Genomic DNA, 12265 nt, shown 5'->3' on the forward strand with positions numbered 1-12265 from the left:
AATACACTCACTTTGTCACTTATTTTACAATTTCTGCTTTATTTCTCTGGTTCCATCTCAAAAGAAATTTCTACAAGGCTATATATCTTGACATAGTGGAAGCAAAATAATCACAGCGCTCAGGAGCGCCATTAACGTTCCTGTACCATGAGGGATTAGGCAGCGCTGCCTGGAGTCCAGGCTGCACCAGCTGTAAGGGACTGGGGCTGGGAATCAGCTGCAGAGAAACCCTGGGCACAACTCCGGCAGCCGAACTAAATTAAAGTAAACAGCCTTGCTGCCCTGTCCACCCCGGAGCAGCCTGGGCTGCAAGGGAGACCACACACTCAGACCACACAGCCGGCTGAGCTCACACGCAACATCTACAAGCTGTCACTCGGCAGCGGCAGGGGGGGAGGGGCGGGGCATTAAACCCCCGGAGCAGCCCTGGCCTTCCTCCGATCCCCACACCAATTTAGTAGCTGATGAAGGATTAACAAAGCATCCATTTAACATCAATTAACCTCCTATCCATCACAGGGCAGAAGAGAAAATTACTCCTACGAAAGCATTTCATTAAAATAAAGACAGAAGGCCACATTTCCTCATAATTTATAATGCATACTTCAATATTCTTTACACATTTATCTTAGTTTTAGCCAACTGCCTCTTTTTCTTTAAGGAAGCACATAAGGATGAATTTAAAGTCTTTCTGGAACAGAGATCAGAAAATTTTAATTTTATACTTTTCCCATATCACATTAATTTTCCAAAATATTTACTGGTAGAATGAAGAGCAGTACATTTTTTTTTTACAGAACTTCGGCCTAAAAGTACATAAAAAAGTTAACTAAAGGCAATATTAAGATTAAAAAATCAGAAAATGACACAACCAGTAAAGAGTTTTAGATCATAAAAGATAGTTTTTATTACTTAGGAAAGCAGTTTTGCTACTTTCAATAGCAGAAAGAAATCCGAACAAAGCAAGAGGTTTGGCTCAGCTACAGGGAAAATATAAGTCCTAATTCCCCAAATCTTGGAAAAGCCTTCATGATGTTAAACCATTTTTCCAACAACAGGTTAGTCTACAAAAAGGGAATAATTTGCCCAAAACCTACCCTAGACCTCCTGAAAGTCCACACCCATCTCCTGCTATCAGACAGCCGGGATCTGTATACCACCAGAACAAACTGCAAGGGCAAGAGGACCGGCTCAGGCCCAGCCCGGCTCTGCCAGTCCCCGAACAGCCCCATCCAGAGCCTTCCTGGCCCCAGAGGCCCGGGGGAACCTGGTGCAGGCAGAAAGCCAGACCTCCAGAACCTCCCCTGCGACAGACCCGTCCCCGCCAGGCCGGGCTGGGCCCCAGGTCTCGAAGAGCAGCTGGAAAGAGTTCACGGGATGATTTCCTTCCTCCAGTCCTCAGAAACTCAGGCTCCACTCTTCACACCCAGGATCATGGTCAACTCAGAGCAGTGCCACCACAAATTTCAGTGTGGGACAAGCTTCGGGGGGGGGGGCATGAACTCCGTGGTCCACTTTTCTAAATTAATCATTTTTCTCCTCCTGCTCCAATGCAAAATCACAGTTCACAAAAACATACATAATTCTGCGGAAAATGAAACACTCCAGGGGCCCACACTGCTGTGCCTGAGAAATGGCATGGCCTCAGAGGCCATCTGCAGGCGAGCAGGCACACACCTGCTCTCCAGGCCCTCCCTCACCCTCTGCTCCTCTATGCCACTTCGAACAAAAGCTACTCAGAATAGGCATGAGTTTAAGTGAAAGCACAGGTGTTTATATTTCAATCCTTTTGGGGAAAACCTAGTAGTGTAATCAATGTACCTAATACATGGCACTTCATTTTTATCTATTTTATCTATTATATCTAATTACTTCATTCACAGGTGGGGAAAAGCTTCCATCCTACTACAAGGTTTGGAGATAGGATGAGGAGGAAGAGAATGTCTGAGGTGAAGAGGATGCAAAGCTGGAAACAAGACAGGACAGAGGAAAACCCTGCCCTGAACCCCGCCCGCCATCACTTCCACTGCTAACTCCGTGCTGCCCTGCTGGTCTCCCAAGATGTGCACTGGATTCCACCTAAACTGCAAGAGCTCCTGTAACGTCTCCTTATTCCTCGTGAGCTAGGAAGTCCTCGGCCTCTCCCAAGAGGATAACAACTTTGGCTACACTGTGTGTCCAGAGGCTGCTGGCTGAAGGTGGCTATTGCCTAGCTCATGCCAAGGACACTGATGAAGCAGCAAAAAACGAACTGGGCCAGCACAAATTCACCCACCCACACTTGTCCACCCCTAAAAAAAACTGTAAAGCCCCAAAGAAGACATGCAACTTTAACAGGAGGGGGAAGGGTAGTTTCCTATAAAAGCATTGCACTGTTCATTCAAAAATATACTCCCAACTGTACCCAAAGTCCCTAACACTTCCTTTTTATTAGATCTAAATGAACGGATAAAATAGTAATTTCTGATTCTTGAGAAAATGTAACTTTTTAGGAAAAAATGTCTGGGATACCCCTTCCCGCCCTTCCCCAAATCACCTGGACAAGACTGAAGAAGTCGATCCAGTAAGATTCATTTCCACCTTTGCTTAATCTATTAGGATGTGAGAGACACACAGAGAATGGCCACTCAGAACCTCGGAAGGTGACACTGTCAGACTCCTCCACCTCAGAGAGCACAGAGACACAGATGGACCAGGTTAGGAAAGGAAACACCCTCAGATTTGTTCTGGTAAAACAAAGGCAGGCACTCCTCGATTAGACAGAGTTCGGTCCTGCAAGGAAGTGCCTGACTGGACTGATCACTAAATGAAGAACTGTGTGCAGTATGCATGGTACAATACTCAGAACAAAGAAATGGTCAAGGGAAACTCAAACATGATGACTTTGCTTTTATATGCATAAATCACACAGTGCTGTAATGTATGACAATATAAAACTACAGTACTGTACAGTACAATCAGCAAAATGTACAGCTCTGTACTGTCAAAGCCACCATAAGGCTGCACTGCTGCTCACACCCCGGCACTGTAAGCCCAGATGCAGGTCCTAAGTCCACGGGCAGCGGGTCCTAAGTCCAAACAGCACACCTTGGTTGTAAGTCAGAACAGTGGTTATACAGGCAAGTTGTTAAACAAGGAATGTCTGTACTCATTAATCACATGCTATACCCCAGGCAGTACACTGGGGAAATAAGAGCAAGATTTGTAACTAGGTCACGTATGACCTCGACCTTCAGCAGAGGATAAGTGAGCAGGAATTGAGTACAAACAACTATTTCAAAACCAAAATGGGCTGAGAAGGGAAAAAGAGAAAGAAGTTTGAACAAGGGAATGTGTAGCTGTTTTCTGGTTTACTTTGTTCTTGCTGGATGTCTCTAACCACAGGTAAGGGCACAGGCAGTTATGTAAGCAAGATGGGAACAAATGAGCAAAGTCCTCGTGAAGGCAGAAGCAGGTGAGCAGCGCCCAGCTCCCGGGATGGGTCCTAGCACAAACACAGTCTCTACTGCTTAAATGCAGAAGGAAGGGAAACACCACGGGATTCCACTCGGACAGCTCCCTTATTCCTGAAGCAGGTGGCCAGATCATCTGCTAAGATGACGCTGATGGATGAGCAGTGAGAGTCTGCAGAGATCAAAAGAAAACTCTCTAGCAGATTCCCTCATGGCCTGGTTGGACTGGAGACCGTGTTTGTAGGGACACAAATACAGACATTGTGATTTTTCCCCAGCTGGTCCTAGCAACCCAGGACCCAAGCACTACAGAAAGCAGAGTTGAGAGTGATCACCGAGGCTGAGAGTCAGCCAGTCGGACAGTGAGGTTCTGGTGTGGGAGCAACTATGGATCATGAAAACCTCCAGAAGAGGAAGAACGCAAGTCCCATTGAGCTAGGAGATTAGGGTGTGGCGAACTATCTGGGCAAATGGGCGCGGCCTGTCAATCACGCGGTTCCAGGACACACCAAGGACAGCTCCCCAAGCCCTGCACCTGGGACCAATCAGAAAGCGCAAGCTTCATTTTTCTCTTGTGAGAACTTGAGTAGGTTTGGGGGGGGGGGGGCGGGTACCGGGGATGGAACTCGGGTCCTTGCGCTTGCACAGTAGGCGGTGAAACCACTGAGCTAAATGCCCGGCCCCTGAGTAGGATTTGGATAGGAGGCCTAGACCTGAGGTCAGCGTCAGGACTGGGGGAGACTAAGATGGCACCACTGAGCTCACATCACACCATCCCCAGCTCCCACCCTCCCTGGCACCTGCACCCTGCAGAGTGCACCTGTCCTACTTTTAACTGGCCGGCATGCCCTCTGCAGAGCGCATCTCTTTTACTCCCTTTAATAGAGGTAAAGCCTTGCTAACTCTAACACTTGTTTTGTCCAACTCTTTATTCAGGACAAAAACCTAGAAAGAACCTCTAGAAAGAAATCCCAGAAGAAGGTAACAGGGTGGAAGTGAGTGAGAGAGAGAGAGATGAGGCAGTAAGCAAAGGGCGGGAGGTGAGGGCTCCGGGCCTCAGGGGCAGATTCCATTCCAGGACAGGACAGCTCTCTGCCTCCTCAGTCCCCAGCCACATGTCTGGCAGTCGCCACCCTCCTCTGTGGCCCCGGCACACAACCTACTCTGCCTTCTTCTTCTGCCCCAGCCACCTGTTAGTTTCTCTGAGCTTCACCACCCTCATTTACTACACCTCTGCAAGCAGTCTCCTCACTGGAAGCATCTGGCATGAATTCTGAGTCCTGCGAGTCCCTGACTTACACAGGCATACATCCTGCCACACACAGGGCTTTCTTTACAGCTAAACTCAAGCCTAATAACCCTGGCTTTCCGTCCTCTCTTGCAGGAAAGTTATACCACAGTGAAAGTTCAATACTCTCCCACATCACAGAACCCTAACACTGGAAAAGGCCTTTAAAAATTCATTCAAACTCATCAGGGAAACTAGGGCCAGAGTCACCACCGCTGGCAGCAGCAGCACCACACACTTGTCCTGGGTGCTTCCTGTGTGCCGGCGCTAGTCGGGATGCTTCCTGACCACCCAGGCAGCTGACGTCTCACACACTAAAATCCAAGCTGCTCAGTCCGAGTGTCCAGTGCTCTTTGCTTTATCAGCACCAAAACTTACTGTAAGTTGACAATATTAGGAAGGAACTGCTAAGCCCTAAAACAAAAATAAAGCAAACTGAATGGTCCACCCGACTCTTAAACACCACCGACAGTATTTAAAGAATGTTCAGAAAGCTCCTCTGCTGACTGCTAGGCTCTACATAACCCACACTGCACTCCCTCACCAGCCTGCAAGCCTCTGCTCCCACTGTGCGGCCCAGATGCTCCTAGGCCTTTCCCAGCATGCTCCACTCCTCAAAGCCTTCCCATCACTCCATGCCCAGCACCTCCTGCTCTCCTCTGAAGTCCTGCTGCAGCTACACTCAATTCTCAAAGGCTTCTTCAAGGTAACAGTGATAAACAGCAAAGTTTAGTTCTATGCTGTTCTTTAACTGAGAAGACAAAAATGCCCCTTCGGAATCCAAATATTGTTTTTAATGTGTGTGGCAGGTTTATGCTAAAGGGGTGGGGGAGTGGGGTACAGAAATGACTGAAACGAATCCAGGTCCAGCAAGGACATAGCTCTCTGACTCCTGGGTAAACACCCATGAGTTATAGCTCCTGCCACAACACAGGGACAAGACAAGGATGTACTGTGTTGAAATTTTTCAAAGCAAGAAAGATTCTTCAAGATAACAGTGATGGGGAACGCACTTCCATCCCTCTCCCATCTCTTAGACAGAAGCTAGCTATCTTTCTCTCAATAAATTCTTCCTATTCTTAAAAAAAAAAAAACACTGATAATCTAGTGTTATACGTTTTATTCTCTGAATATCCAAAAAAAGGAAACTAAGGCCCAAAGAGACCAAGTAACTCAGCCAGGGCTGCAAAGTAGGCCAGTGGCAGCCCAGGGACCAGGGAATGGATGCTTTAACCAAAACAACTCAGACTCTATCATTCTGAAAAGAATACCTAAGGGTGGGTTCACAACCCCAAGATTCATAATTTCTCTACAATTACTAAAAATTTGTCTATTTTTACGGCTAATCCTTTTAGTTTCCATAAGCATATTCCAAAGCATCTGATTTACGAGTGAACATTCCTACCACATTTTCCTCCCAGGATGTGAGACCATTCAACATCCCCACACTGCTCAACCCTAGCCTAAAACTCATCTGTTCAGTAAACATTCAAGAACCTACTGCGTGACAGGCGTTGTTTGAGGAGCCCTTGCTAGATTATGACAGTAAACTGAAGCTTGGATGGTGATAGGCACCTGTAGTTCCAGCATTCAAGAGGCGGAGGCAGGAAGATCACTTGAGGCCATCACAAAAGGCGAAGGGAAAAGAGACAATAAACTGGAGAACAGGTAGAAAAGTGAGAGACAACTCTAACCAGCACTTCCGTATGACCTCATCCTGCTGCTGCCTGACACCTAGAAGAAAGCCTTGGAAAATGTTTTGAGGGTCCATTTCAGTTTTCTGTAAGATTCACAAAAAATAGGCTCTCAAGATACCTGTGGAATGAATATAAATTTAACCCAGGATAACAATCATCCTGTAGAAAAGCAATAGTTCAAAATACTATCCGACACAGGAAATGAAACACTTGACAAGGAAAAGGATCGTTTTCTAAAACTTCCAACAGCCGCTCCAACTTACGCTCGGAGGTCCTCTGCCTCCCTGCTTGTTAATTACTGAATTTCTACTTAAATAGAAGCGAACATCTGGGTACTAAACACTCATCTTTCTCTTACCACCACCTCTTCACACACAGGTCGCCCTCGGGAAGCTTCTGGCTTTCAGTTCCTTTCTTATTAAAGGAATCAGTCACACAAAGCCTGGACAAGTACACACTAACTTTTATACGCAAATACGATTACGCTTTGGGAGGCAGATTCAAGTCTTCCCAGCAGGTGATTTAGTCAGGATGTCGCTGGCTGGTGAGTGTACTCACAGGCCGAAACAGCAAACTCAAACACAGTGTGTACGCAGGTAGCTTGGCCTTAGGCGGAGGGAAAGCAGCCTGCGTCCGTCTGAAGACGGGTGCTCTGAAGAAGGGCTGCACGGGTCGGGTCCGGGAGGCGTCCGTTCTCGAGCCCAGCGGAGGCCGCGCGGGCAGTGTGGCGGGCCGGGCAGCGACCCCGGGCCGCCCGGAGCCCGCAGGTGCCCACGCGAGCGGCGAGGGCTGGACCGCGCCCGCCGGCCCTCCGGGTCCCCGCTCGGCCCTGGCCAGGACCTCCCGGCCCCACGTACCTGTAGCCGTCGGCCGCCGCCCAAGGACCGATCTCCCGGTGCTGGCCGGTGTCGCCACCGCCCAACCGCAGAGCCGCACTTCCGCCCGCCGCGAGTGCCGAGCGCGTCGATCCGCCGCGTAGCCGAGCCCCGAGCCCCGGATGGACTAAATCACAGGAGTCAAGCGGAGGGGCGAGGGGGTGGGGCGAGGGGTGGGGCGAGGGGTGGGGTGGGGCGGGGCGGAGGAGAGGGCGGGGCGGGAGAGGGGGCGGGGAGAGGGACAGGGCGGGCCGCCACCAAGGAGCTTCGACGCGGGTCGGTTCTGGGTTTTCAGCGACCCGGTCACCCGCACCGAGGAGAGCTAGCATTTTCTGGGCAGGCTTTGTGGAGGGGTGGGGGACTGTCCAACATCAAGGGAGCCCCGCAGGAAACCTTCGTCCCCCTGCCCTCGGGTGTTCCCAAAGGGGCTGGGTAACTGCGTCCGTGGGGCCTCAGTCCACGGTGGTGGGTTCTGCCGCAGATCAGGGGCCACAGGGGTCAGAGCAGACCGCACCGGGTCAAAGGGCCACACCGGGTCTGGACACCCCACGGGTCAGGAGGGCCGCGTGGCAGCAGGTGACAGGAACAGCAGGGCGGGAGGCTGCGGACCTGACCTCTTGCACTGCCGGAGCCCGGAGTGCTGGGTGAGGCCGTGTGGCTGGGCGCTCGGGCCCATCAGGATGAGGGCTGCAGTTCAGGCCAGCACGACGGTGGTCTACACGGCTGCTGGACTAATGTAGGCACTGGGGTGTGGCTGCGCTGAAACAGGAAAGACCAAGACGAGAAAAGGAGGCACCCTCCCCTGACCGGGCACTGCAACCTGGGCTCAGACCCCCAGGGACGACGGTCAGAGTCACTTCGAGCAAGCAGTGTGGACCTGAGACGGACTGCTAGGGAGAGGTGAGAGGAATGGTCAGCGGTCACGGGGAAGACAGGATCGCTGTGACCTCAGGCCACATGGGCGGCTGGGCCCTGCTGCAGAGCCCACCTGCCCTCCTGAGGTAGGTCCGTTGTTTCCCCAGTAAAGTGTGACTGGACACTATGGCGAGGCATCAGGCACAGGACACAGCAGGTGACAGTAGCCCGGCTGTCAGTTTCTTGTCCATAGCCCCTCAACTCAGGGGTGCACTCTGGGAGCCCCTGGGCCTTTGTTTCTTCCTGAGGGTTTTCTGTGAGAGCAGAGCAGGCTGGAAGCCCTGCCGCGCTCCTTCACCCAGAAGCAGGCTCCACACGGCTGCTGGAAGCTGGTGTGTGGGCCCTGGCACACTCGGTGTGGGTGGGCAGCTCCCGAGGATGTTGTCCATTGTCCTGCAGGGTCCCCAAGGACACTGTGCCCGGCTCCCTCCGTGCTGGCCCTCAGCACACCTGCAGTGGCTTTCCCTCCCCTCTTGCTGTCTCCCAGCCTCACCCCAGGCAAATACTAGCCCTGGAAACCATATCTCAGGGTTAGCTCTGAGGGGAACCATCCAAAATTGTCTTTGTGATAGGATCAAAAGCAACCTATGCTTATTACTAGTGAAATACGTGCCGAATCGCACACACACTGGGGAAATACATCTGAGAGACAAAAAAAAAAGATGTTTTGTGCAGATGCTTTTAACCATGGGATTTAGAATGACTTCATTTTTCTCTCCTTTTTGCCAAAGAATGTATCAAAGTGTTGCTCCAGTGTGCAATAACTTCACTGTCCCCAGGACCATCCATTTTAAAAAGCAGGAAAGCTCTGCAAATGCAGATCAGAAACTTGGCAGCAGATGTCCAAAGGAAATAAAGTGAGAAATCACTGGCAGCAGTGCACCCCCTTCCCAGTGAAACCAAACCCTGAGGCTCGGTGACACGCCGTTTCTCAGGTTAGGCGATCTTGCCATTAAGCCAGGACCTGTGGGTCTTGAGAACTCACAGGTTTTTCCTGGATTTAAAACAAAAAAAGTATTCCTAAAGCAAGAACACTCCAGAGGAAAGAGACTCTTGTTAATATAAAGAATACTGGTGCTGTTTTCCTTCTTTTTTCTTAAGTTTCTGGTCCTCCTAATTCTGAAGCTAGTTAGCGCACATTAGTACAGTATATGCAGAAGTTGGCAGGAAATAAAATCATTAAACCGAAAATTGCAATAGTAGCCGTCAAGGCAATTAAAATGGTTGTAAGGCTTTGTGTTTTCAATTCTGCATCAGATTTCACTGGACCTGGAGAAAAAGAATAACTCTGAAGCGTGAAATCCTTTGGAAACAGTTTAGGAAACTGAGAGACACATGCTCTGTTCCTTAGCTACTTTATTCATGTATTTATTTTACTTGTATTTTACATTTGGTGTTCTGTATTGCTTAGTGTATCAGTTTGAAATGGACCAAATTAGCATACAACCAAACCCTCAAAACAATTATAATTTGTCATAGCTTAGCAGTCCTTTTTAGCAATGCCTGACCGTTGGTCATCTGTTACTCACAGGTTCTATGCTCTTTGCTGACAGATTGCTGTCTTATTCACCCTCATTGATACTATCAAGCTTTATACTACAATTCTTTAGTACACCAGCATGACCCCCAATAATAGCGTTAACCATAGTCTGTAAATAGATTATTATCTCCCTGTTTACTATTTTGCTTGACTCCTCCCACAGAAAGGACTTTGTACTGTGCACATACTAGATTCTCAATAAGTAAGTGCTGAATGAAAATCTAAAAATAAGAATACATTATAACATAGTAGCAGAGTTGGGGGCAGACCTGCTTCCACTTGTCTATTTCAAAATATGCTGAATACTCACTTAAGAAGGCACAAAAGGCTCAGCAGCATTTCACGTATAAATCTTCACATTCTATAGATGGCTGAGCTGTTTCACCAAATACACCAGCTTTGTGGTTCTTACAAGGATGATTTGAAATTCTGCAAAGCTGTAACAGTTACAAACTATTTTAGCAGCTCTTGGGCTGTGCTGCTTGTGTAAGGAAGCCTTTTGCCTCGTTTAGTCTTTGCCTTCCTCTGAACTGGTGTGTGCTCCTAGCAAATGCCTTTCCGTGGACTTAACCATCTACATTTCTTCTTGACCTCAGACCTCTGTATATAAAAAGCCCTCAACAGAGACAAATGTCTCCAGTCAATTTTACAACAAAATTGAGCTCTGTGGTTTCTCTGTTTACTTGCAATTTGCATATTTTAATTTAAAAACTGTAAATAAACCTAGCTCTCCAGAAGGGATATGGTGTTTCGATGGGGCTTCTCCAACCATATGGCCACTGCCGCCCCGCAGCTGTGCAGATGTGTTAACACCTGTGTTTATATCATGGCCTCTCTGGCAGTAGGTTGTGCCGTAGGTGGTCCAGAGGGAAGGAGAAATTAAGGAAAGGCCCTCACTGCCAGGGAGATCGAGAGCCACGGTACCCAGCAAAAGGACTCATCCTGGCAGCCCTAACCCGTGTTGCACCGGGTGGGAGTGACCTGATTCTGTACATTCGTGCAGATAGGAATGAAGATTTCATGTTTCTAAGGAAGCATTCCTAACTGAACACAAGATAGCATTCTAATTTATTTTGAATTGCTAGCTAGGCATAGAGTTTTTTGTTTTGTTTTGTTTTTCAGAGGACAGGGTGTTTGATTTGTTTTGTCTTTTGGAATTTTCCACTTGAGGATTCTTTATACCTGAATCAGTGGCCACAAAACCAATTTGCATTTTGTCAGTAACATCAGCGGCAGTGGAGAGGAGCTAGGCAATGGCATCCTAGTGCCAGTGTATCCCACAGGTGTTGTCTCGCCCCTGGGGACAGAGGTGTAGCTCGGCTACCCAGGACCATTGTCCCACAGGAAGCAGAAGGACCAACTACAGTTCCACGTTGGCCAGCACTCCTTTAGGGAGGCTTCCTGCTGCCTGGGACAGTCAGCTTATCCACACCTTGCCAGTCTGTCTTCAGACTCATGCTTTAAGATTCGAATATGACACAAATTTTATCTGAGTTCTCCCATGAGCTGGCAAATACCTTGGTTTTCACTTCAAGGCAGGTTTCTACGCTCTGTCTTCACTAGGGTCCTCCTAAATTGCTAACTCAGAAGCCCCCCTTTGACCACAGTCTCCCAAGACCAGGGCAGATGTGAGCGTGCAAGATACTAACACCGCCCACTTGCCACTGCTGTGTCCTGGCTGCTCCTGTCTCTGGGCTCAAGCACTTGCCCTGCACCTGCAGGAAGCTGTCTCTTATTAGTTCATCTGCATACTTCCGCGGTCCTGAGGGTCAATGGTGAGCACATGCAAGACTGAAAGCCAACGGCAATTTCCAAGCCATGCTGGAGCCAATACTCCCAATCTTTGTTCACCCCTGTAACAAAGATGTGCGGCCAGTAGATGTGATTAGTCATTTATTTTTTCATCCCTAGCGAAAAAAAAAAAAACTAAAAATATTTAGTTGTGAAATACTGAAAATAGAGAAACAAAAATATCCATAGCCCCTGAAAAATCTAGAGTTGGCTGTAGGTTAAAAGAAAAATTGCACTGCAAACCCAGAACCCTCATCCTGGATCCTGCATGGTGTCGATCCTGTTTGACCTCTTGAGAGCTCTGGTTACCTCAAGGTTAAGGAGAAGTGGTGGGATAGGAGGAGCGCTGAGATCCCTTTGAGCACCACTTTTCCCAGGAGCGCCCTATTCAATAAACAACTATCCTTTGATAGTTGAGCCCTCTCTTCTGGGACTTGATGGGGCAGAGTCAGACCCGTGGGCAGGGTTAGCAGGGTTCCCCAAGAACTCTGGGTGCCAGCGGTGATGGACCACACTGACTATTTTGCCGTTCAGTTAAAGGAGGTGTTTCTCCGAGATGTTTCGTTCTGTGAATCTGTTACCTGTACGGTGATGCATCTGAAACGCGACTTGTGGCTGCTGCCTGTGACCCTGCGTGAGTCGAGGTCACCTTGTTTCATGACCTTTTGCTCTTCTATCCTGAATCACTTGCACACCTTCCTAAGAGC

General features: G+C 48.8%; 1 protein-coding gene across 5 annotated transcripts in view; it reads right to left on the reverse strand.

Annotated features, from left to right (window-relative positions):
* The window catches only part of Exoc2 (exocyst complex component 2), a 138091-nt gene extending 130645 nt beyond the window's left edge, over window positions 1–7446 (reverse strand). For 4 of the 5 annotated variants that reach the window (XM_087181709.1, XM_021260766.2, XM_004847796.3 and 1 more), the window contains exon 1: window positions 7295–7446. The gene's annotated coding sequence lies outside the window, so the exon portion shown is untranslated. Of the gene's footprint in view, window positions 1–6995; window positions 7144–7294 lie in introns of those variants that run through there. The other variant, XM_021260765.2, reaches the window with a different exon arrangement.
* Window positions 7447–12265: the final 4819 nt, after the last annotated feature.

The sequence above is a fragment of the Heterocephalus glaber genome, unplaced genomic scaffold (assembly GCF_053883595.1).
Source record: "Heterocephalus glaber isolate CG9 unplaced genomic scaffold, H.glaber_assembly_v1.0 deba00001472, whole genome shotgun sequence".
Lineage (NCBI taxonomy): Eukaryota > Metazoa > Chordata > Mammalia > Rodentia > Bathyergidae > Heterocephalus > Heterocephalus glaber.